We start from the raw sequence: 25,193 nt of genomic DNA on the forward strand, positions 1-25,193 counted from the left end.
TATTGTTGTAAGTGTTTTTAATTATATGTTATTAACTTCTTATCACTTCCTCTAACCGCATTATTATTTTGTTTAGTTCCTTGCCTTAAGTATTCATTTAGACCAACTGCTCATTGTTATGGAAAGGGATAATAGTAAATTAAGGGCCCAAATAGAAGCTTTGAAAGCTATTCTTCCTCCTTCCCTCAATGATCTCCCTCAATTACGAGAAAAAAATAGCCTTACAGAATCAACAATTGGAAGCTCTGAAGAAAGAACTGCAGCATCAACACCAATTATTAGAAAATAAAGAGCTTGAGAGGAAAACCTTGGAGTTACAAATGGATCGGTTAAACTCCAGCCTCCAGGTGGAAACTACTTTGAAGGACAAAGGTATTTCAGATGTTTCTCATAAAAACATTATCTTTGAGAAAGTAGAGAGGCTTCACAATATTTTTCTTTCTGAGCAGGTTCAAGATTTATTATCAAGAGAATTTGCTCTTCTACAAGAGCAAGAACAAAGAAAGGCTCAGGATGCAAAGATATCCTCACTCCAAAAAGAACTAGAACAACTTAGATTGGAAAGAGACATTTTCAAAGATGAAAATACTAATCTACAAGCCAAATTTCAGAGTTATAAGGAGCATGAGGAAGACCGATGGGAGGACAAGCGTTTAGCCTATCTGAGGTCTTTGAAGTTTAATGATGAATATGTCCACCGTATAATAGGGACTTTAAATCATTCCATGATAGGAGTTATTCAACAATTAAGGGAAGGTGGTTATCTATCTTGAGAACCCTCCTCTCTATTCATAAACCGTCGCAGACTTAATCAGGAATTGCCCAAAACTTGACAAGCAATTTTGAGTAAGCATGATTATGTATTCATAAAAGACTTGTAATTAAATACTTGCATTTTTGTAAAAATTTGTACTTACCTGCTTTCCTGACCTTTGTTATCTTGCTACTGCTTCCTTTGAGATGTTCATGAGAATAAGTACTATCTTGTTCAAGAATTCTTTCTTATTTCTCGAAGTTAGACATTGTTTTGATAAACTCCTCCATTTGTGGTATCTTAATTGATCATATGATTTTGAACAATAAGACTTTCCATAAACTCCTTAAACTTCGATCAGGCATGACTATATATATATATATAAATATAAGATTCCATCCGTATTCCAGAAGGGTGTATAATCCCGAGCAACTTTATGTGAACAATTCCCTAGGATTTATGCACTCCGGTGGGGAGTATAACCTCGAGCGATTTTAGATAAATAATTCCATATGATTGTAACTTCTGATCGGGTACGTGATCCTGAGCAGTAATATATAAGTAAATCATACAAATCTCATAAGAATATGAATTCTGACCGGGAGTATAATTTTGAATGATTATATATAAAGAACTCCGTATTATTGTAACTTCTGATCAAGTGTTTTGTAACGCCCGCCCTCCCTGCTAACCCTAAGGGACGGGGCTACGATACTCTATGTACATATTACAGCGGAAGACTTGAAATAATTTTTTTTTTCTTAGATTAATAAAACTTTTCTTTTGTTTTCAAATCCGAACTATACTAATATGGTTTCCATAACATGATAACAAGATAAATAGAAACATAACATCAAGTTACCCATATAGTACTACAATTTACGAAACCAAAGCGTAATTCTTAAAAGTTCTTAAAGCAGGTTCTTATTTGGTTGCCTAGCCACCGCCACACACATCTCCTTGCCTCTCCTGCTGCTCCTTTAGCTCATCCAGCTTTTTCCTTTATCTGTGGTACAAGGAAAGTAAGCTATGAGCACTCATGGCTCAGTAAGTTCCTTTCCTACTCACTAAAACCGAAAATCATCACATGATCAAAGAATATCTCAACATAACATGATCTCAACTAGTCATGGCATAACATATCATACTCTTTAAGCATATCATGCAACATAACAAAATCATAACTAGTCATGGCATATCATCTCTTAAAGCATAGCATGATACATAACATAATCATATCTAATCATGGCATATCATAGCATCATCATAAGGTAGCATGGCATATCAAGCTCTTAAAGCATAGCATGAAACATAACATAATCATATCTAATCATGGCATATCATAAATCATAACATCATCACAACATGATCATAAGGTATATGCAATATGATTTTGAAAACATGTATCCTAAAAACATGTGTATGTCTCATGATCTTTAAAACCATTTCTTCTTACATATATACTTGAACATATTATCAACTTAAAGGGGATCCCGGCTATGTACCACTTACATATTGCGCGCAACCTATGTAGGTCCAAGGTAGCAAGTCTTGAACCCTACAAGGTAAACATACTAGGCCCGAGTCTTACTCCATCGACCTAGGGGCACTTAGGAGCTCATCCCTAACAAGGCCCGAGTCTTATTCCATCGACCCCGGGGCGCTTATGGAGCCCACCCTTGGTACAAGCCATATAAAGTAAAGTACATGTCATACTTATACATATCACACATCATAAGGGCATGCATCACTTAGGCACACATCATATCATAAAAGTATGCATCACTTAGGCATACATCATATCATAAAAGTATGCATCACTTAGGCATACATCATATCATAAAAGTATGCATCACTTAGGCATACATCATGTCATAAAAGTATGCATCACTTAGGCATACATCATATCATAAAGGTATGCATCACTTAGGCATACATCATGTCATAAAAGCATGCATATTTTCACCACATAGCATATCATAAAAGCATGCATATTTTCACCACACAGCATATCATAAAAGCATGCATATTTCTATCCACATAGCATATCATAAAAGCATGCATATTTCTATCCACATAGCATATTATAAAAGCATGCATATTTTCACCACATAGCATATCATAAAAGCATGCATATTTTCACCACATAGCATATCATAAAAGCATGCATATTTCTATACACATAGCATATCATAAAAGCATGCATATTTCTATCCACATAGCATATTATAAAAGCATGCATATTTCTAGCACATGTCACATATCATGGAAAGTATGAATCACAAGCATACATGTTTAAGCATAAGGGTGTATCATGTGATTATACTATCATAAGAAACATGGTAACATAGTTAACTTGGATTCTAAGCTTCCTAATCCCTTAGGTTCTTATCATGGCCGAACCCCCTTAGATCTCAATTTAGGTAAAAATAACCTCCAAGCATGTGGAACCTAAATTATCATCACATCAATTTCATAGGAAGCATTATAAGCATGATTAACTTGATTTCTAAGTTCTCCAAGTCCCTAAACTTCATGTGGCCAAACCTTATCAGGTGTGAAACAAGGTCCCAAATGTCATGAAAGCATGGAAACCTTAAACCATATTTATAGCATTTTTCTTCCAAGTAACATAGTAATCATATTTGAGCTAATTCCTAAGTTCTTCAAGCCCTTAACATATGTCATGGCCAAAATTTCACAAGTATTCATTAGGGCTAAAAACAAGCATACAAGCATGTGAACTTGAACTAACATCATGTATAAATTCATAATAAGGTATCATACAAAGGGTATGGCCGAAACTTACCCTAGCCTCATTTTAGGCCATTAAGCAACATATAGCATGAGAACTTTGGCTTTCTACTTATCATATTTCATGTAGAGTGACATGAGCATATTTAAATTTTGTTCTAGGGTTTCTAGGGCATCTATCCCTTCATGGCCGAGACCTACAATGGTCCATTTAGGTCATGGAAAAATTATACAAGCATGTGACACAATCAACACATTATCATATTTCCATAAGAAGCATTTTTAACACAATTGATTTCAATTCTAAGGCCTCTAGGTCATTTAAACCCTACTTGGCCGAGACCCATCAGTGGTTAACTTTGCTTCAAATAGCCTAAAAGCATAGGAAGTCATACAAGTTTCATAGCATGTATAAAGACAAGCATAATAAGCATACATGTGCATTGTGTCTTAGGCTTCCTAGGTTTCTTTCCTTTTTCTTTTATTTTTCCTCATGGCCGAAACCTACCATTCTCTAAACTAGGTTTTAAGTGGCCTAAAGCATGGAAAACCTAAGTAAGTTTCATGGCAAAAATTACTAAGAACATCATATACTAATTTGGTTCATAAACAAGCTAGGACCCTTGTGACCTTACAAGTCATATATCATGTAACTAAATCCTCTACACCCTAATTAAGAATGAGAGCATTAAACCACGTTCATATCTTAATATCACAGAGGTCTTGAGCATGTTAAAATTTTGTTTAAGCTTTCCTAAGCTATCCATCTTAACATGGCCGAAATCTTAATGAAGAGTTCATGAATTTCTAGCAATATTCAACATGCAATTCTTTAAGAGAACTCTATATTCTATCATATAAACATGGTTACTTAAATTTAAAGGTCTTCCTAACCCTAAGCTCTTTTCTTGGCCGAAACATATGAAGGGATTTCCTTTGGTTCCAAGTAACTTTCAAGCAAGAAAAACCAATAAAAGATCCTTAGTAATTCATGGAGGGAATCTTGTACTAGTTTGGTTAAACAATGATTTCCCTAACCTCTTTAAAACATTTTTGGCCGAAATTCTAGGGTTAGGTACTCCTCTGACCAAGCATCATATAGGTATAAAAACATGAAGGAAAACCTTCCTACATAGCATAGAAAAAATATCACGAAATGATGACTTGTTTAAACCTTCCTAGATTTGAAACTCTTCTTTGGCCGAATTTTCTTAAATTCTATTCTAGGTTTTCTAATCCTCATAAAATCCGAAAATCACATACAAAGCCTTGTACCACAGGTGAGGGGAAGCTTACATCCTTTTCTCTTGTGGATCTAAGGTATGGTGATGGAAGAAGTAGCCTCTTCTTCTAGTTCCCTTCCCTTGTTCCTCTTGCTAAGTCCTCCTTGTATCTTAGGCTTTCTTAGGAGAAAACCTTGGCTTGGGGCCGAAGATGGAGGAGAGGGGACTGAGGGTTCGGTGAGGGAGAGGAGAAAAATGAGAGAAAATAGAATTTTCCCTTTACATATTCTCTTTTATGTTAAGGGGGAAGGGGTAGCAAAATCGGTTTTTGCTTTCCTTCTCCCTTAGCCTTTTTTTTCTATTTTATTTTATTTATTTTATTTTCTAATTTATTCTCATCATTCATGATGAAACAAGGGGGAATGAATCCCCTTAATTCTCCATTAAGGTCACGGCAAGAGAGGGAAAAGAGAGAGGAGGGAGGAAGGCAAGTTGCCTTTCTCTTGCTCTTTTCTTGTTTTCTTTTGGCTAACTTTTACTCTCACCCTTATCATGAGTTTCCCTCCTTTGCTATCAATATCTTCTCTCTATCCCAATTGGTTTCTACTAATTAATTCTATAAATTATAATATAAGAGGTTCAAGGTTCAATCCTTGACCTCCTCTTCTTTTTATTTCATTTTATTTCTTTTTGCTTCAACCCACTTCCTTTTATTTTTCTAAGGCAAAATCCTACATTCATATACTTATCTTAAAAGCTTAGTGGGTGTTTCATGTTTGATCCTGAGCAGTAATATATAAAGAAATCATAAGAATCTCATAAGAATATGAATTCTAACCGGGAGTATAATTTTGAATGATTATATATATAAAGAACTCCATATGATTGCAACTTCTGATCAAGTGCTTGATCCTGAGCAGTAATATACAAGGAAATCATAAGAATCTCATAAGACTATGAATTCTGACCGGGAGTATAATTTTGAATGATTATATATAAAGTTCTCCATATGATTGCAACTTCTGATCAAGTGCTTGATCATGAGCAGTAATATATAAGGAAATCATAAGAATCTCATAAGACTATGAATTTTGACCGGGAGTATAATTTTGAATGATTATATATAAAGAGCTCCATATGATTGCAACTTCTGATCAAGTGCTTGATCCTGAGCAGTAATATATAAGGAAATCATAAGAATCTCATAAGACTATGAATTCTGACCGGGAGTATAATTTTGAAATAATTCCCACTGAATTTTGAATCCTGGTCAGGAGTGTAATTCTGAGTGACAAAGAAATCTAGATGCCTTTGAATTTCGGTTGGGAGTGTGATCCCGAGTGATTCAGGTCCATAAATTATTGTGTTGTATCAATCTCGCATTATTTTACTCATAATAGTTTAAAGTCTCCGGTTCCTCCCATGAAGACCCGTCCGAGTTACTTCATGAGATTTCCCGATCGACTATGTTTATGATATTTTAAAATCTCCGGTTCCTCCTAAGAAGACCCGTCCGGGTTACTTCAAGAGATTTCTCGATTGACTATGTTTATGATAGTTTAAAGTCTCTGGTTCCTCCCAAGAAGACCCGTCCGGGTTACTTCAAGAGATTTCCCGATCGACTATGTTTATGATAGTTTAAAGTCTCCGGTTCCTCCCAAGAAGACCCGTCCGGATTACTTCAAGAGATTTCCCGATCGACTATGCTTTTATGATAGTTTAAAGTCTCCGGTTCCACCCATGAAGACCTGTCCGAGTTGCTTCATGAGATTTCCCGATCGACTATGCTTTTATGATAGTTTAAAGTCTCCGGTTCCACCCATGAAGACCCGTCCGAGTTACTTCATGAGATTTCCCGATCGACTGTTATTTGAGGGAAACTAAAATGCTTGCACCAACCTTGTGATGGTTTTAACATCTTTGAGAATCCTTAAGGAAGCCTGGGCGGTTCCTCCTTAAAAGCCCCCAATTGACAGATGCTTGAGCGGAATAATGCCCGGTGATCATCATGTTGTTTAAACCATGTTCTATTTTTCGGGCGATATCCTGCACTGTATTCACAAAATTATATGAAGTATATAAATTGCAAGCATACTTATCATCTTTTTGCAGAACCGAATGGAGGAAACTTGCTTAAAATAAATTCGATTTGTTCCCTTGGACATGCTAAGCTTCGCCTGCTTAGGTGATTGGAATATACTGGGGAGGAATTAATTCTCTCATTCAAGGATATTTATATTTCTCAGGCAATATAAGCTTGTTAAGTTTGGTTGGGCTGTAAATGATTTTCACTCCATGGACACTCGAGAATTCTTCCTTCTGCATCTTGGAGATAATATGAACCCGATGCAAGTTTTTCTACTACCTTGTAGGGCCCCCCCTATTGTGGTGCCAATTTGTTAACATCCCCAGAGGGCTTGACATGTTTCCATACTAGTTCTCCCACCTGAAAGAATCTTGGGATGACTCTCCTATTATAATTTTTCCTCATTCGTTGTCGGTATGATCTGAGACGAGTTGCAGCTGTCTCTAATTTCTTCTATCAGATCTAGTTCCATAAGTCATCGACCCGCATTGTCATCGTCATATAGTTGTCTTCTGTCAGATTCTACGCCTACCTCTATAGGAATGATAGCTTCTCCCCCATAAACTAGTTGGAAAGGAGTGATCCCTATAGCTTCTCAGGGTGTAGTACAATATACCCAAAGAACACTAGGTAGCTCATCTACCCAACTGCCACCAACATGATCCAGTTTGGTTTTTAGGCCCCCTATAATTTCTCTATTAGTTACTTCTGCTTGCCCATTACTATGTGGATATGCCACAGAGGTAAATGCTTGAGTGATGTCGTAGCTTTTGCACCAGTCTAGGATTCTGTCTCCTTGAAACTGCCTTCCATTATCAGAAACTAATTTGTGAGGAATACCAAATCTGCATACAATATTTTTCCATATGAATTTAATAACTGCATCTTCAGTAATCCGAGCTAAAGGTTCTGCTTCTACCCATTTAGAGAAATAATCCACTGCTACTAATAAAAAATCTTCTTTGTGCAGTTGCCATAAGAAATGGACCAACTATATCCTTGCCCCATTGATCAAAGGGCAAGGAAACTATAGAGGTTCTTAACAATTGTGTAGGATGGTGTGAAATATTCTGATGTTTCTGACAAGAAATATAAATTCTTACAAATTTAGCAACATCTTCATGTAAAGTAGGCCAGAAATATCCTGTTAATAAAATTCTGTGGGCTAAGGACCTTCCTCCTATATGACTGCCACATGACCCCTGATGAACCTCTTGCAAGATATATTGTATATCTTCTATTCCAATACATTTAAGTAAAGGTCTAGAGAAAGCCCTTTTATATAACTGTTCCCCTATCATAGTATATTGAGCAACCTTCTTCTTAAATATCCTTGCTTGTTTTACATCAATTGGAAGAATACCTTACTGTAATTATAATATGATTTGTGCCCTCCAGTCACCTTGTATCTTTACATCAGCCTGTCTTTCAATACAAGATACTAACAATGTCTGCTCAACCGACCGATCCAGGCTCCATGGTGATAGCAGAGGCCAATTTCGCTTATTCATCTGCTACTTGATTCTCAGATCGAGGAACTTTTTGTATATTTACTTCTTGAAACTGGACCTGATAATTGTTGAGCCGCTAACTGAGAATTAGAATAGATGTAAACCCGAGCTGCTTCCCCAAGTGTTGTAAGGAACATCCGGCACTTCACTCCATCAGAAAATTGTTATAATAATGCTACATTCTCAAATTTTAATAAATGATCCTCTAGATCGGTAGTTCCAGTGTACTCGCCAATCTGAGGATTTTGATACCGCTTGGGAAGTGGATCATCCAGTACACTTTGAGAAAATGAAGAGATAACTCTTTCCGGTGAGCTGTCACTAGCTACCATCATCATAACTTTGCGCCTTTCTTTGTCTGGCGCCTCGCCAGAGGATTCCTGAAATATAGGCTTTCGTCTTCCTTATTCCAAAGGAGTGCAAAGGAAAGCTCAAGGGCACCTAGTTGGGGAAGTTGTGGCCGGAGGGAAATATACATGTTCTTCTTCTTCTGGCTCCTTTCCTTTCCGGTGCTCAGTAGTCGAAATTGCTAGATTATGAGCTACTGGCAAAGTAGCTCCAGTATGAGCTTGAAGTTGCTGTTGTTGTTATTGCAAGGCTTTCTGCACATGAGAATTAATGAGGAAATCTAGATCCTCTCGACTAATGGTGAGTAGGTTTGATTTTCCGGCCTCTTCCATCTTGTAGTGTCAAATTCAGGTGAAGTTCCCACAGACGGTGTCAAATTTGATCCTGTCTAAGAAGCTGGACAAGACGGAGATCCGGAAGAGGAAACCCACTGTAAATTTGATGGAGAAGAAAGCCTAGAGACCACCGATCCGAGAAACCCAAAGCGGATCGGGAAGAATAGGATCACCTAATGCCCTCCTTGCGCGAAGACCCGATGACGAGAGAGAGATCCAATCAAAGAGAAAACCAGATCCGGAGCTTCCAAGATCTCCTGCGCACAAGAGACCAACCAACACTACCGTCAGTGACCTAAGACCGGGGTGGGAATCCCTGGCTAGGCCCTCTGACGCTCAAGTCAGTGATCTCTCTTGGTGTGGAAGAAGGAGGAAGAAGAAGAACAGTAGTTAAAAAATTAGGGTTCCGAATATGCCTAACGATTTGAACTTACCTGGCCAACGGAGAGGATTCCCCTTTTTATACCACTTCATATAATCTCCGTAGTCATGAAGTGGACCCCGATTTGTTAGAGTTTGTTATGAGATGATGTAAACCACGTACTTGCACAAAATAACTTTTAAGGAATCTTCTTTGTACCCCAGATGTACCTTCTTTGTCGCCTAGTGCCTGTAGAAAAGTCTAGAAACATTCTTCCCGCCAAATTAGCAAACCTGTTATACAATCACATACTACATATCATCATTAAGCTATTTATAAATATTCTTAAGATATTTGTTTATAAGCTATATAGAGATATATTTATCGTCCATACTTGCCTACTTTGTTCTTATTATGTTACAGACAACCCGATATTATGTTATGATTTGTATTGAACAGGATTGAACCTAAGTTATGTCCGGGCTGGTTATTCCTATTGTTCAATATAGATCCTAATCGCCCAGTAATATACTATAAATTCTGTAAAATCCTGCATCTTTTCATACTCGGGCGATCAAATACACTCAACTAATACTAGTCTATGTCCAGATGTGCTTACTCAAACAATCCTGGTTTATCTATCTTAAGGTATTATCCCGACTAATATTGGCCTATCTTTCTTAATGTATTATCCCGACCGATATTGGCCTATCTTTCTTAAGGTATTATCTCGACCAATATTAGCCTATCTGTCTTAAGGTATTATCCCGACCAATATTGGCCTATCTTTCTTAATGTATTATCCCGACCAATATTGGTCTATCTTTCTTAATGTATTATCCCGACCAATATTGGCTTATCTTTCTTAAGGTATTATCTCGACCAATATTGGCTTATCTTTCTTAAGGTATTATCTCGACCAATATTGGCCTATATTTCTTAAGGTATTATCCCGACCAATATTGGCCTATCTTTCTTAATGGTATTATCTCGACCAATATTGGCCTATCTTTCTTAAGGTATTATCCCGACCAATATTGGTCTATCTTTCTTAATGGTATTATCTCGACCAATATTGTCCTATCTTTCTTAAGGTATTATCTCGACCAATATTGGCCTATCTTTCTTAATGGTATTATCTCGACCAATATTGGCTTATCTTTCTTAAGGTATTATCTCGACCAATATTGGCCTATCTTTCTTAAGGTATTATCCCGACCAATATTGGCCTATCTTTCTTAATGGTATTATCTCGACCAATATTGGCCTATCTTTCTTAAGGTATTATCCCGACCAATATTGGTCTATCTTTCATAATGGTATTATCTCGACCAATATTGGCCTATCTTTCTTAAGGTATTATCTCGACCAATATTGGCCTATCTTTCTTAATGGTATTATCCCGACCAATATTGGCATATCTTTCTTAATGGTATTATCTCGACCAATAGTGGTCTATCTTTCTTAAGGTATTATCTCGACCAATATTGGCCTATCTTTCTTAAGGTATTATCCCGACTAATATTGACCTATCTTTCTTAATGTATTATCCCGACCAATATTGGTCTATCTTTCTTAAGTTATTATCTCGACCAATATTGGCCTATCTTTTTTAATGTATTATCCCGACCAATATTGACCTATCTTTCTTAATGTATTATCCCAACCGATATTGACCTATCTTTCTTAAGGTATTATCTCGACCAATATTGGTCTATTTTTCTTAAGAAATTATCTTGACCAATATTGGTCTATCTTTCTTAAGGTATTATCCCGACTAATATTGGCCTATCTTTCTTAATGTATTATCCCGACCAATATTGACCTATCTTTATCCCGACCAATATTGGGCTATCTTTATCACGACCAATATTGGCCTATCTTTATCCCGACCAATATTGGCCTATCTTTATCCCGACCAATATTGGCCTATCTTTCTTAAGGTATTATCCTGACCAATATTGGCCTATCTTTATCCCGACCAATATTGGCCTATCTTTATCACGACCAATATTGGCTTATCTTTATCCCGACCAATATTAGTCTATCTTTATCCCGACCAATATTGGCCTATCTTTCTTAAGGTATTATCCCGACCAATATTGGCCTATCTTTCTTAATGGTATTATCTCGACCAATATTGGCCTATCTTTCTTAAGGTATTATCCTGACCAATATTGGCCTATCTTAACTCTACTATCTCCTTTTTACCGGGGACCCACTAGACCTAACCCATATCAGTCCTCATCTTCCTCCTCTAGAAAATGTGGTAATTTTTTGGGAACAGGTTTTATTTGAGTTCAGATTTCCCATTCATCCTTTCTTTGTTGATGTTAGTAGATATTTTGACCTCCCCCCTGAATCAGCTAATCCCCCAAACATTATCTATTATGGTTGGTTTTGTTGTCGTTTCCCGTTTACTCGTCTATTCTTTATCTCCTCGACTTTTTCATCACTTTTTTGTTCCTCATCAAGTGGAAGATAGTGTTTTTAAGTTTCAATCACGCCCTAAAACCACTCTATTCCATAGAATTCCCCCTCAAGGAGAATGGTGGGACATGTTTTTCTTTATGCATATTCCTTCTCCACCACCGCACCCAATAACTTGGCATTCCTTAATTAGATGATATCTTGGAAGATCCTGTTCTTCTTTCTTCTATGGGGAAATTAAAAGGTGCAAAGTTTAACTTGCCTTCCCTAATTATCGAAGGCTTATTATTTACTTTTGGTCTTAGCACAGCAGACACAACTTTGTATGTTTCCTTTGGTAAGATTATTTCCTTATGTTTTGAACCATTATTATATTGTTCCTAACATAAATTTCTCTTTTTTCCAACCGATGCTATCCTTCCTGCTTTAATGTATAGGAATACTCGCTTGACGAGGGCAATTTTAACCAGAATAGGCGAAGAATTGTTGAGGGATCGTCATCTTAATCAATCCTCTTCTTCCCTTGGCTTACTACCTCCATCTGCGTGACCCCAGGAATCGTCAAGCTCTTCAGAACAAGAGAGTCCCTTCGTGGTGAAATGCAAAAAACCTCATACCTTAGCCCCTTCCCCCCTTTCACATACCATAGCTACTTTTGAACAAGTCACTATTATTCCTTCTGAAATCTCCCCCTCTAGAGGTAAAAAACTTGCTCCTCCTACATATGTTCATTCTAATCTTGCATTAACTATGATTAGACCAGGACTTCTCATTCCTATGTCTCTTGTTATTCCTCCAACTACTTCTTTACTAGAGGAGGTACCCACTGCTCCTGTGGATTCATTGCCCCTTCTTCCAGCTTTACCTTCTTCCTCCACCAAGCCCGGTGCCAAAAGAACTCCTTGCAGGAGATCAATTACTCCCGGGTCTATTATGGCACCCACTGAACAGGATCCTTCATTAGCAAGCCTCTCATCTCCTGATCCATCTTCACAGGCTTCTGAACATCTTCCTTCTTCTTCTTCTTCTTCACCATTTATAGCTTCTACCAGTTCCTCCATCCTCTTCAAACAAGCCAACGGATTACGTTCCTAGCTTGGTGAAACTTCTACCCCTACTTTGTATGGACTTCTTTAAATAAAGGGGTCCCTAGGTGAATCCTAATTACAGTCTCAGGCACATATGAAAAGAAGTACCCTATCTGAGAGTTCCGATGACCACAGTCATTAAGCTACTACAATAAGTTTTTAATTCTAACTTCCTTATTTCGTACCCACAAAATGTAACCATACTTTATTCTATCCATCTATATGCTTCAAGCTTGTATTTGGGAAAACTAGTTGTAGATTTGGAGAGAACTAATCAGACCTTAAAAGACAAAGTGGAGGAATTGTAAGCTACTTCCAACCTCCCTAACAATGAACTCATTCAGCTACAGGATAAGGTGAAGTCACAGACCAGTTTACTGCTAGTTTAGAAAAGGCTTTACAAGACAACTGCCAACTACTACAATCTTGAGAGGAAGAAAAGAAAAATTTTGAGCTACAATTGCAAGGGCTTAATTCTACGCTTAACGTTGAAAGGGCTATAAAAGATAAAACTCTCTCGAATGTTGCTTAGAAAACTACTCAACTAAATTAGCTAAAATAATTACATAGTTTCGGATCCCCTGGGTTAGCCCCAGAGTTGGCTTCTAAAGACTTTGCCTTGTTTCAACAACAAGAAAGATTACGAGCCCAAGATTTGCAAATAAGCTCACTTTTAAAAGAACTAGCGGAGGCTAAAACAGAGAAAGCTATTTTAAGGGGGAAAAGGATAACCTACAATCTGAGCTTCAAGCATATAAGGTAGGCGAGGAAGAGCGCTGGCAAAGCAAGCGCAGATCTTATTTAAATTCTCCCGAGTTTGGTAAGGAGTATACTAGGCGCATTGTAGGAACTCTCACCCACTCTGTTGAAGGAATAATCCAACAACTAAGAGAGGGGGGTTGCCTATCTGAAGATCTTCCTCCCCTATTTATATATCGCCTATGGCTTACTCAAGAACTTCCAAAAGACCTCCAAAGAAAATTTGAGTAAACAAGGGATCTTCTATCTATAACTTTTTATAATCTCAAACTATTGTATACTACCTATTGTTTATAAAATGTTAATGAAAATTCACAATTACCTGTGTCTTCTTGTGTGATTTCCCTATCTTCATAACCACCAAAATGTTTATATAAACAATTTTTTTCAATATACTCGCCAGATGTAGAGAAACTCCATAAAGAAATTATACTCGAAGGAAGTAGACATCATAATCATTTTTTGGGTGATATGATGTTGATTGAACCTTTTGGATGATCTATGGATTTGTATGATAAGTTAAATACCTTGCTTATATATGAAGAATTCCAAACCCATCTGATGAACTAGTCAGATCTATATACCTGGGAGATATTAAACATATGATTGTATGAGGGACCAGTCAAATTTATAGGCCCGGGCGAGATTAAGCATCTATAATATAAATGCTCCTTTGGGTTTTACCTGACTACATGAAGGATCAGTCGGATTTGTATGTCCGGGCGAGATTAAACATCTGCATAATAAGTAATGTTGATGTTAAAACCCATGGTCAATCTTAGAGAAGGTTTAAAGATTTCAGTTCCCCTTAAGGAAGCCTATTTGGTCACTCCTTAAGGTCCCCGATCGGCTGTTATGGTTTAAAGTCTTCAGTTCCCCTTAAGGAAGCCTGGCCGGTCACTCCTTAAGGTCCTCGATCAGCTATTATGATTTAAAGTCTCCAGTTCCCCTTAAGGAAGCCTGGTTGGTCACTCCTTAAGGTCCCCAATCCACTGTTATGCTTTCAAGACTCTGGTTCCCCCTAAGGAAGCATGGTCGGTCACTTCTTAAGGTCCCCGATCGACTGTTATGGTTTAAAGTCTCCAATTCCCCTTAAGGAAGCCTGATCGATCACTCTTTAAGGTCTCTGATCGACTGTTATAGAGATTTAAAGAAGTATACTCCTCCTCCCAAATAATATCACCTGCACTTTTTTTGTTATTCATATCAACAGTTTTTGTACAAAATACATTAATGACTTACAGGCATATTAGTTAGGTTCTATATGGTTGCAAATGATTAGCACTCCAAGGCTATTTGAGTTTTCTCCCTTTTGCATCTTTGAGGTAATAGGAACCCGATACAAGTTTTTGCATGATTTTATAAGGTCCTCCTCATTGGGGTTCCAGCTTGTTAACATCTCCAACAGGCTTGATGCGCTTCCATACAAGATCACCTACATGAAAGAACCTTGGAATAACTCTTTTGTTGTAATTTTGTCTCATCCTTTAATGATATGAAATGAGCCAAGTTGCCGCTTTGTCCCGTGTTTCCTCTATTAAGTCAAGTTCCATGAGGTGTCGATCCGCATTTCTGTCATCATATAGCCTTCTTCGATCAAATTCTACTCCAACTTCAATCGGGATCACTACCTCACCCCCATAGACCAGGTGAAAAGGAGTAATTCCTATGGCTTCTCGAGGAATAGTATGATATACCCACAATACAATAGGTAATTCATCTACCTATCTACCACCAACATGATCTAATTTGGTTTCGAGTCCTCTGATAATTTCTCTGTTGGATACTTCGGCTTGTCCATTACTTTGTGGATATGCCACAAAGGTTAAAACTTGTGTGATGCCATAATCAGAACACCATTTTTTAATTTTCCTACCTTGAAATTACCTTCCATTATCAGAAACTATTTTGTGTGGAATATCAAATCTGCAAACAATATGCTGCCATAGAAATTTAATGACTGCATGTTCAGTAATTCTGGCCAATGGTTATGCTTCTACACATTTAGAAAAATAATCAATAGCTACTAATAAGAACTTCCTCTGAGTAGGTGCAAGAGGAAAAGACCCAACTATATTCATGCCCCATTGATCAAAAGGACAAGATACTATAGAAGTCTTTAATAATTTAGTAGGATGATGAGGAATATTTTGATATTTCTGACAAGATAAATAGGTTCTCACTAGTTGAGCTGCATTTGCTTGTAAAGTAGGCCAAAAATATCCAGCTAATAATATTTTCATAGCAAGAGACCGACCTCCCATATGGCTACCACAAGAACCTTGTAGGATATACTGTATGTCATCTGATCCAACACATTTGAGTAGAGGACTAGAGAAGACCCTTTTATATAAATGATCTCCAATCATAGTGTATTGGCTTGCCCTCTTCTTGAATACCCTAGCTTGTTCTGCATCAATGGGTAGAATTCCTTGTTGTAAAAATAGAATAATACGTGTTCTCCAATCGCCCTAGATTTCTAGATTAGCCTGTTGCTCAACACAAGATACTAATAATGTTTGCTCCACTGATTTATCCAAATTCCAAGGTATAATGGTAGAAGCTAATTTAGCTAATTTGTCTGCTAATTGTTTGTCTGTTCGGGGGATTTTCTTTACACTTACTTCATGAAATTCAGCTTTCAATTTGTCAAATGCCTCTGCATGTAGCTTGAGTCTTCCATTTCTAATTCCAAAGTTGCTTGTCAATTACCATGTTGCCAATTGAGAATCAGAATAAATTACCACGTGAGTATCTCCCACATGTTTAGCAGCCTGCTATCAATGCTTCATACTCGGCCTCATTGTTGGTGGCTCTATAATTCAATCTAACAGATAACTGTATTTGATCTTCCATAGGAGATATAACAAGAATCCCAATTCCACTACCTTGTCAAGTAGAAGATCCATCCACATAGATGATTCAGGTTTCCTCTATTTTTGGACTTGGTATTTCTATTCTGAAATCCGCCAAAGCTTAAGCTTTGATAGCCGCCCAAGGCTGATATTATATATCATATTCACTAAGTTCGGTCGTCCACTTAATCAATCTTTCAGATGCTTCTGGGTTAACAAGTACCTGACCAAAAGTGCTATTAGTTAATACTACAATTGGATGTAATAGAAAATAAGGATGTAATCTCTGAGCTATTAAGACTAATCCATAACCTAACTTCTCGAGTGTTGTATATCGACACTATGCTCCTTTTAATAAATGACTCAAAAAATACATAGGTAACAATTCTTTTCTTCCGGCCGTTCTAATATAGAACCAACAGCATGATCGTTGGCTAATAAGTACACCCACAAAGTCTCTCCGACTGCTGGTTTAGCTAATACAGGGAGAGTAGATAAATATTCCTTTAGCTCCTCAAATGCCTTTCTACAATCCTCATCCCATTGGAACTTAGTTGCTTGTTGGAGTACCTTGAAGAAGGGAAGACTCTGATCAGCTGACCGAGAGATGAAGCGGGACAGGGTGGTAATCCTTCTTGTCAATTTTTGGGCCTCCTTTAGGTTCTTTGGGGGAGTCATGTCTTGTAATGCTTTTACTTTGCTGGGATTGACTTCTATTCCCCGCTTGGTCACAATGTATCCCAGAAACTTCCTACTCTTGGCCCCAAATAAATACTTGTTGGGATTGAGATTGAGCTCATACCTCCTCAGGGTCCTACAAGTTTCTTCAATATTAGAACATAAACAAGAATCATGTATAGATTTAATAAGAATATCATCCGTATAAACTTCCATGTTCCTTCCAATCTGCTTTTGAAAGACCTTGTTCATAAGCCACTAATAAGTAGCTCCTGCATTCTTTAAACCAAAAGGCATAACATTATAACAATAAGTGCCCTCAGCAGTTATAAAGCTAAGCTTTACCAGATTTGCCTTAGCGAGTGGAATTTGGTGATACCCTTTATAGGCGTCCAACATATTGATGAATTCATATCCAGTTGTAGAATCCACCACTTGATCTATATGAGGCAGAGGATAATAATCCTTTGGTCAAGCCTTGTTGAGGTCTCTGAAATCAATACATACTCGCCATTTATTACTGGGCTTAGAAACCAAGACCACATTAGCCAACCATCTTGGAAATTGTACTTCCCGAATATAATCAGCCTTCATTAGTTTATCCACTTCTTCCTTGATAATTTTGTTTTGATCGGCTCCAAAGTCCCTTTTCTTTTGCTTAATTGGCCTGACATCTAGATATACATGAAGAGCATGCTCCATAACCGTTGGTACTACACCTTTTACCTCCTTAGGTGTCACTACAACAAAAATTTAAAAGACAACGGCTAAAAACCGTTGTCGTAGGCCCTTTAAAACCGTTGTAATTGGCAGTGTTGTTAAAAGTGGGGGGCTACGACAACGGTTTTAAACCGTTGTCTTTGAATTAAAAGACAACGGTTTAAAACCGTCGTTGTTTAGAGTATTTTTTTTAATAACATTACCTGTTACAATCATTTTTGGGACTACGACAACGGTTTTTAACCGTTGTCTTTGAGGGTGATAGACAACAACAACGGTTTTAAACTGTTGTCTTTTAAATTATTATTTTTTAATATCAATATATCATATTTCAATATAAATATATAATAAAGAATCATAATCACAAAAGAAAGAATATTCCCCACATCAATGTCATTCAGAATGTTACTTATACAAAAATTACAATCACAAAAGAAGAAACATGTCTCATGTTTAAATAAAATTTATCTCAATACAAATAAACAAATAAGTTTAATTTACAACTAATGAACAATAGCCAACTAATGAACAAGTCCCATCACATCTTCAACTTGTAGGATTTCATTGAACTCTTTTTTCTCACTTGTTGATTCTTTTATACCAACCTTTTCCAATATTATTGATCATCAGTTCCATAATTAATCCAGTCTTCCCCACACCAGCTCCAACAAAAAGTCCAATCTTTCCACCCCTTTGATAAGGCACCAGGAGATCAACAACCTATTGATATCAAAAGAAATACACTATTATATGTATGAAAAAACTTGTTCTGAAATATGTGTTTACCATTGTGTTGTAAAAACTTAGTAGTTATATGATAATTCCTGATATGAGATATATAGAAAACTCAATCAGATAATTTGGACCCATAAATTCTTATTTTATCTTTCTAATTTATAAGCAGTGAAAAGATATGCTCTTCTTTCAAAGAACCATTTCGAAAGCTATAGCAATGACGTGTCGTTGTTGGACGACGAGTGCTTCAGCTTCTGGCCACAAAACTGTTGCAAGGGCCCATTCTTGTTTTGATTTTGGGCTCTCAGTTAAATTTGTCCCTTAATAAATTTTTATTAAATTGTTCAGAACAAGTTTAGAGAGAATAGTGACTATTTTAACTATGTGTTTTTTGCACAAATAATATCTTTGAAAAATATCAAAGCAAAAATAAAAAAATAAAAAAAATTATAGAGTTGAAACTTTCTGTCATGACAATATTCGTTTTACTCTGTTTGATCCCTTGTAAACAGTTGTAATGTGTCCATGTAAAAGAATATGTTCATCACATAAATAATATCTCTGTTTGAACTCTGCAAGGGTCCTAATACATTTAAACTCTAGTTTATAAGAAGAATCAAGACCAATTCTATATGTAAAAAAGAGACCTAAAGCTGTTGACCAAACATTTATTTGTTGGCAAAGTCATGATCAGAAGGTTTGCCTTCACCTTTTTACAGAATTAAATATGACCTATTCTCTCTAAAGTTGTTATAACTGAATTGATCGAAGAGAATTTAACCAATAAAATCAAACAACAAACCAATACAGTGTAAAATGAAACTAATACAAGTAAAATAGAAGCAATGTTAGAGAGGAAGTTTACCTGATTGAAGCAACAGCAAGCCTCTTTGAAAAAATATTGTCACCAACAGTGAACAAAATGTGCCAACCCGCCCAATATCCGACAACCAACCTGTTTAAAATAGATACATTCAACAATGTAAAACATAACGAATTATGAATTTCCAAAAGGCCTCTAGTAAATGAATACGAAGAGTTTCTAATTGGGACATAAAGAAGAATAACACTGTCAGAACATATAGAAGAAGAATACTTTCGGAACTGGAAACTTTTGTATTTATAAACAACAGATTTGATCAATTCATACAAGCATGATAGAACTAAACTTATCATATACATGAAGAATTGGTTATGCTACTTACGTACACACCGGTAATGTGCACACCCCGGCCGCCCAAGTGTTTGTTGGCTAACACAAACTCATGCACACTCACATCCATGCACCATGTGCAAGATGCATATGGCATGACTTGGTTAAAAGGTAAAAGAGATGTTGTTCTATATACAAATACATTTTTTGTTAAAAGGGAAAAGAATAAATATGACTTGTCATTTGATACTTATTAAATGATGTAAACATAATCTTGTGACATAATAGACTAGTACACAGTTTTTATTAAGAAATAATAGTACGCCATGATGTTATTTAAATTCCATCCAGAACTCATATACTGATCCCCTAGTGCTCATACCTTCGCAAAGGATCACTCTTTGAGAAAGCCACTACTAAAAATCCCAGTGTCAAAATCAGCACCATAAAGAACCTAAACAACCAAAGTCAACATATGAGTTAGAGTTCTACCTGGCTGCATGTTCTAGTCGAAACCAATGAATAAAGTTTCTAATATTAAGTTATGGAAACAACAAAGGTTCAAGGAAAGAAGAAAGTGGATACAACACATCAAAGTTGTGAAGCCAAATTGTGAAATAAATCAACAGATGAAAATGTATAATGATTATATATGTCTGCATAGGAAATGTGGTGGCACCTCAATGTCTTCTATTGGTCTTTCCACTATTCGCCAATATTCACCTTCAATATCATCATCGGAAGGTTCCTGCTGGTAGGACCCTAAAACAAATTCTGCACTTCTGCTAAAATATTGTCTCTTGAACTCATCTGCATATGTCTCAAAAGATTCCAGAGTGAAATCTGGACCAGGTACAAATCCAAACCTCTCAACATTGTTACAACAATTAGATTCTGCCTTATCCTCTTCATTGGTATTCTCTGTTTTAAGGGCCTTTCTTCTTCCCCTCATAAAGATATGACTTCTGCCCAAAAAAGGAGAAACATAACCCACAATATGTTTTAACTAACCCCTCACTTATTAATTTCTAAAATGATTCATCCAGGTAACAGACCTATAGGATCATCTATCTTCCGCACACTAAAGAAAACAGAATTCCCATAAGGAGGAGTTTTCAAGATTCTAAACAACTGCTGTTTAGCATCATCTTTTGACAAGTGTTCCTGCAAGAAAGCACAAATATAAATAAGCAATAAAAGATGATGGTAAATATTAGATAAAGAATATTTTGCCAAGATCTTTTTTAAGAATATAGAAATGTGTTACTTGATTTACAATCAAGTCAAAAATCAAGAAATGGTAAACACGGAAGCATTTCTTGGTGTATGCTACGCGTGATCATATAGAGGAACATGAAAATAAATGTATATCACATTAAATAATGTGTCTTAAACAAATAATATCAAGCCTTATCCATTAGTTTGTAGATAAAGAATAATAGTAGAGCAACATATTTGAAATTTCACAGGGTTTGACAACAACATCCTCGAACTCCACGCAACCCTCCCACCTCATGCCGCCGTCGTCATTGCTGCCATGACATCGCCTCCACTGCCATGATGCTTGGCCACACCGTTCGTTCCCGGAGTCGTCCTTTGGATCATGCGACTTCCGTTGCTAATCCCCCTTGGTTGCTCCTATGCTTGTTGCCTCTGTTGCCCATCTCTCTCCCTCCTCGCGACTGGTTCGCTATGAGTCATGAAGGGTGATGGGTTTAGGGCTTGGAGAAGAAAGGAGAAGGGGCGGCAGGTTTAGGGCTTGGAGAGGAAAGGAGAAAAAAAATGTGAAGTAGGTGAAGAGATTGACGAAAATGCTTAGGGATCGAGAAGGTAAAGGGGGAAATGTGGCGACAAAAAATTTCGAGGAGAGGGAAAGAAAAAACGCGGCGGCAAAAAATGGCGAAGGGAAAAAATGACGAAGGAATAAAACAACTGTATTCAACAACTCTTAATAGACAACGATTTTCAAAAACCGTTGTCGTAATCTTAAAAAAATACGCACATAGACAACAATTTTCAAAACTGTTGTCATAGCCTTTAAAAACCATTGTCGTAGCCCCAAAAAAGCATAAATAGACAACGGTTTTTTAAAACCGTTGTCGTAAGCTAAAAAAACTGCTAAAAGACAACGATTTTTGTTAAAATTATTGTTAAAAGGCAAAAAGACAATGATTTGGCATAAACCATTGTCGTTTGAGTGTTGTTGAATGAGGATTTTCTTGTAGTGTGTCCAAGCAAACACATCACTATTTCTTATCAAGCATTTAACCAGCTCTTCCTTGAGATCAGGAGCCAGATCGGACGTAATGTAAGTAGTAGTTGTTGTTGGAACAATCCCAATGGTCCGCGGGACCATGTGTTTTGGTGTTTGGGCAAAGGGTTTAAGTTAGGATTACCCTCGTTATTTGATATGTGTACTTGAGTTGTGCAGGACTGCAGGTGACACATGTGACTCAGGTTGACGGCTTCGGGTTCGGTGAAGGATGGAGCATCCGAGGGACCGTGGACAAGGCAGCGAGGACAAGGGCCGAGGGAAGCGACTTCGAGGCATACGCGAAGGATGGCATTGGGGACGAGCCGCGGGCTTGGATGCATCCGAGGGACGAGAGCCAAAGGAAGTAGGCTTGAAGGCAAGAGGTCAAAGCTGCAAAAAAAGCGTCAAATGAGTCATAAGGGTGAGGGTACGAGTGCATGAGAGATTGTACTCGGAGTAAAATCCTAGTTTTAGGGGTTACTGTAGCGGCACTCTAGCAGCACTGTAGCGTACTGTAGCAGTTACTGTAGCAGTCGACTGGTGATGGATCAGTCGACTGATGCACTGTAGCAGAGCCGTTGAGAGAGTCGTTGGGCTGGCACCAGTCGACTGGTGCAAGGGCCAGTCGACTGGTAACGGGCAAATCAGGTTCTGATTTGTTCCAAGCTCTATAAGAAGGAGCTTGGTATGGCCGGCCAAGGTGACGAAATTAGACTTGGTTAAGGTCTAATTAGTAGTCTACAAGTGCTCAAGAGTTTTCCTTGTGTCCAAGAGGTCTTGGTGAGTTTGTGGTGAGGTTTCTTCACCCACAAGGAGGTTTGAGCTAGCCGGAGGTCTTCCGGGGAGTAATTCACCGACGGATAGGGATCGTCCATCTTATGGACACGCCGTGGAGTAGGAGCTTTATCTCTGAACCACGTAAATCGGCGCGTGTTGGTTTGCTTGCTCTTTCTTGTTCTTTGTATTTGTATTTAGCTTTCGTATTTGTATTTGTATTATTTGTATTCCGTTGCGCAACTAACAAATAAGTAGAAAGCGAGCGATTTGGGGGCGTCGTCTATCCAACCCCCCTTCAAGCCGGCCACCGATCCTCTAACAGTTGTTGGTTAGTCCTAGGAAAACATACCGGTTCCACTGTACAAAAAAATTTATACAAGTGTCGAACCTTTCCTTAAATAACCTATTGTGTTCTTTAGAAGTTAAATTAGGAATCGTAGATGGAACTTAACATCATTGATTCCAAATTTAACTTATCTATTCCTAATGATTTAGATTTGAATCGCAAGCGGAACTTAACACTATTGATTCAAATCCACCTATGTTATTAATTCCATTAAATATTAATTTCCAAAATTGACTTCCAGGACTGCATGGCGAGGCACATGGCCTTTTTGGATTTGGGAGCAACCACCACCACCTAGACAAAGCCTTTTAAGGAAAGCTAATATTTAATTTCCTTAAATAACTCTAGGTTAACCAAAAAGAACAATCGAATCACAAATTCGAAAACAAAGAAAACACTAATTCGAAATACTAGATCTAATGCCTCTTGTGTTGGGAATTCTTACAAAAAGAAATAACTAGCATGATGCGGAAAATAATTGCTAATTATACCTTCTCTTTGTATGCTAATGACCTCGAGATCTTCTGCCGTATTCCTCGCCTCGCCTTGAACGTCGTGTGGGCGACGATCCTCCAAGATGAACACCACCCCAAGAGTTTTCTTCTTCCTCCTCTAAAATCCGGCCACCACCACCAATTTAGGAACCAAAGAGAGCAAGGGAAAGGGAAGGGGAGAGATCCGGCCATCATGAGAGAGCACAAGCAAGAGACTAGAATTAGATGCCTCCTCCATCTTCTTCTTCTTCTTCTCCTTCTCCTCCTTCTTGTATCCGGCCACTTAAAGGAACCACAAGCAATATGTGGCTGGCCCTAAGTAGGAGACTAGAGAGAAGAGAGAAAAAAAACATTAACCCATGAAGCCTCTCCTCCCCTTCTTTTATAATACTTGCTCAAGGCAAATAAGGAAAAACTTTTACAAAAAATTAAAATCTTCCTCATGTTTTTCCTTTCCCCTTTTAATTTTTCCTTTTCTTTCCTCTTGATTGAATCAATCACCAATCATATATTTGATTGGATAATGATTTAATCCTATTGCCCGGCCCTTTGCTTGGGCACCAAGCATGGGTGGTCGGCCCCTATAAGGAAGGAAATATATATATATATATATTTTATAAAATTTTACAAGAAGAAATCCTCTTATAAAATTTTACAAGCTCTCTTTCAATTTCCTAAAGTAGGAGTTAAAAAAGGAAAGTTTTAAAAATTAAAACCATGTTTTAAAATTTAAAACTTCTCTTATAAAATTTCCTTTTTAAACATGGTCATAGAAAATTTAAATTTTAAAACTTCTCTTCCTTTTTTTTTAAAACCATGAGGATGGTTAAAAAAGGAAAGTTTTAAAACTTTTAAACTTTCTTTTAAAACATGTGGCCTAATTCAAATAAGGAAAGTTTAAATTTTAAATCTCTCTTTTAAAACTTGTAGTTTTTTACAAAGAGAAGATTTTAAAAATTCAAAACACCCCTCCTTGTTTGAATTAATTTGGTCGGCCCCCTCTTGCTTGGACAACAAGTAAGGGGTCGGTCCCTTAAGAGGATAATGTGGCCGACCCTTGCTTGGTCACCAAGCATTGGGCCGACCCCCTTCTTGGACACCAAGATGAGCTTATATTTAGATGGACTTGAGGATTTAATGAGGCTACGACAGGGACCTATAGGAGAAATTGGTGTTGGCCTTTCGATGAACTTGAGTATCCCGTGTTCGCCCTGAACACACAACTCAAGTTCATCGATAATAACTCATTCCACTAGAGAGTTATTATCGTACTACCGCACTAATCCCAAATTACATTATGGGCTCCTTCTTATCATGAGTGTGTTAGTCTCCCTGTGTTTAAGATAACGAATGTCCACTAATTAAGTTACTAACAACTCACTTAATTAATATATAGCTCCAAGAGTAGTACCACTCAACTTCATTGTCATGTCGGACTAAGTTCACCTGCAGGGTTTAACATGACAAATCCTTATGAGCTCCTCTTGGGGACAATCTCAACCTAGATAATTAGGACACATATTCCTTCTATA

The sequence above is a fragment of the Zingiber officinale genome, chromosome 6A (assembly GCF_018446385.1).
Source record: "Zingiber officinale cultivar Zhangliang chromosome 6A, Zo_v1.1, whole genome shotgun sequence".
Lineage (NCBI taxonomy): Eukaryota > Viridiplantae > Streptophyta > Magnoliopsida > Zingiberales > Zingiberaceae > Zingiber > Zingiber officinale.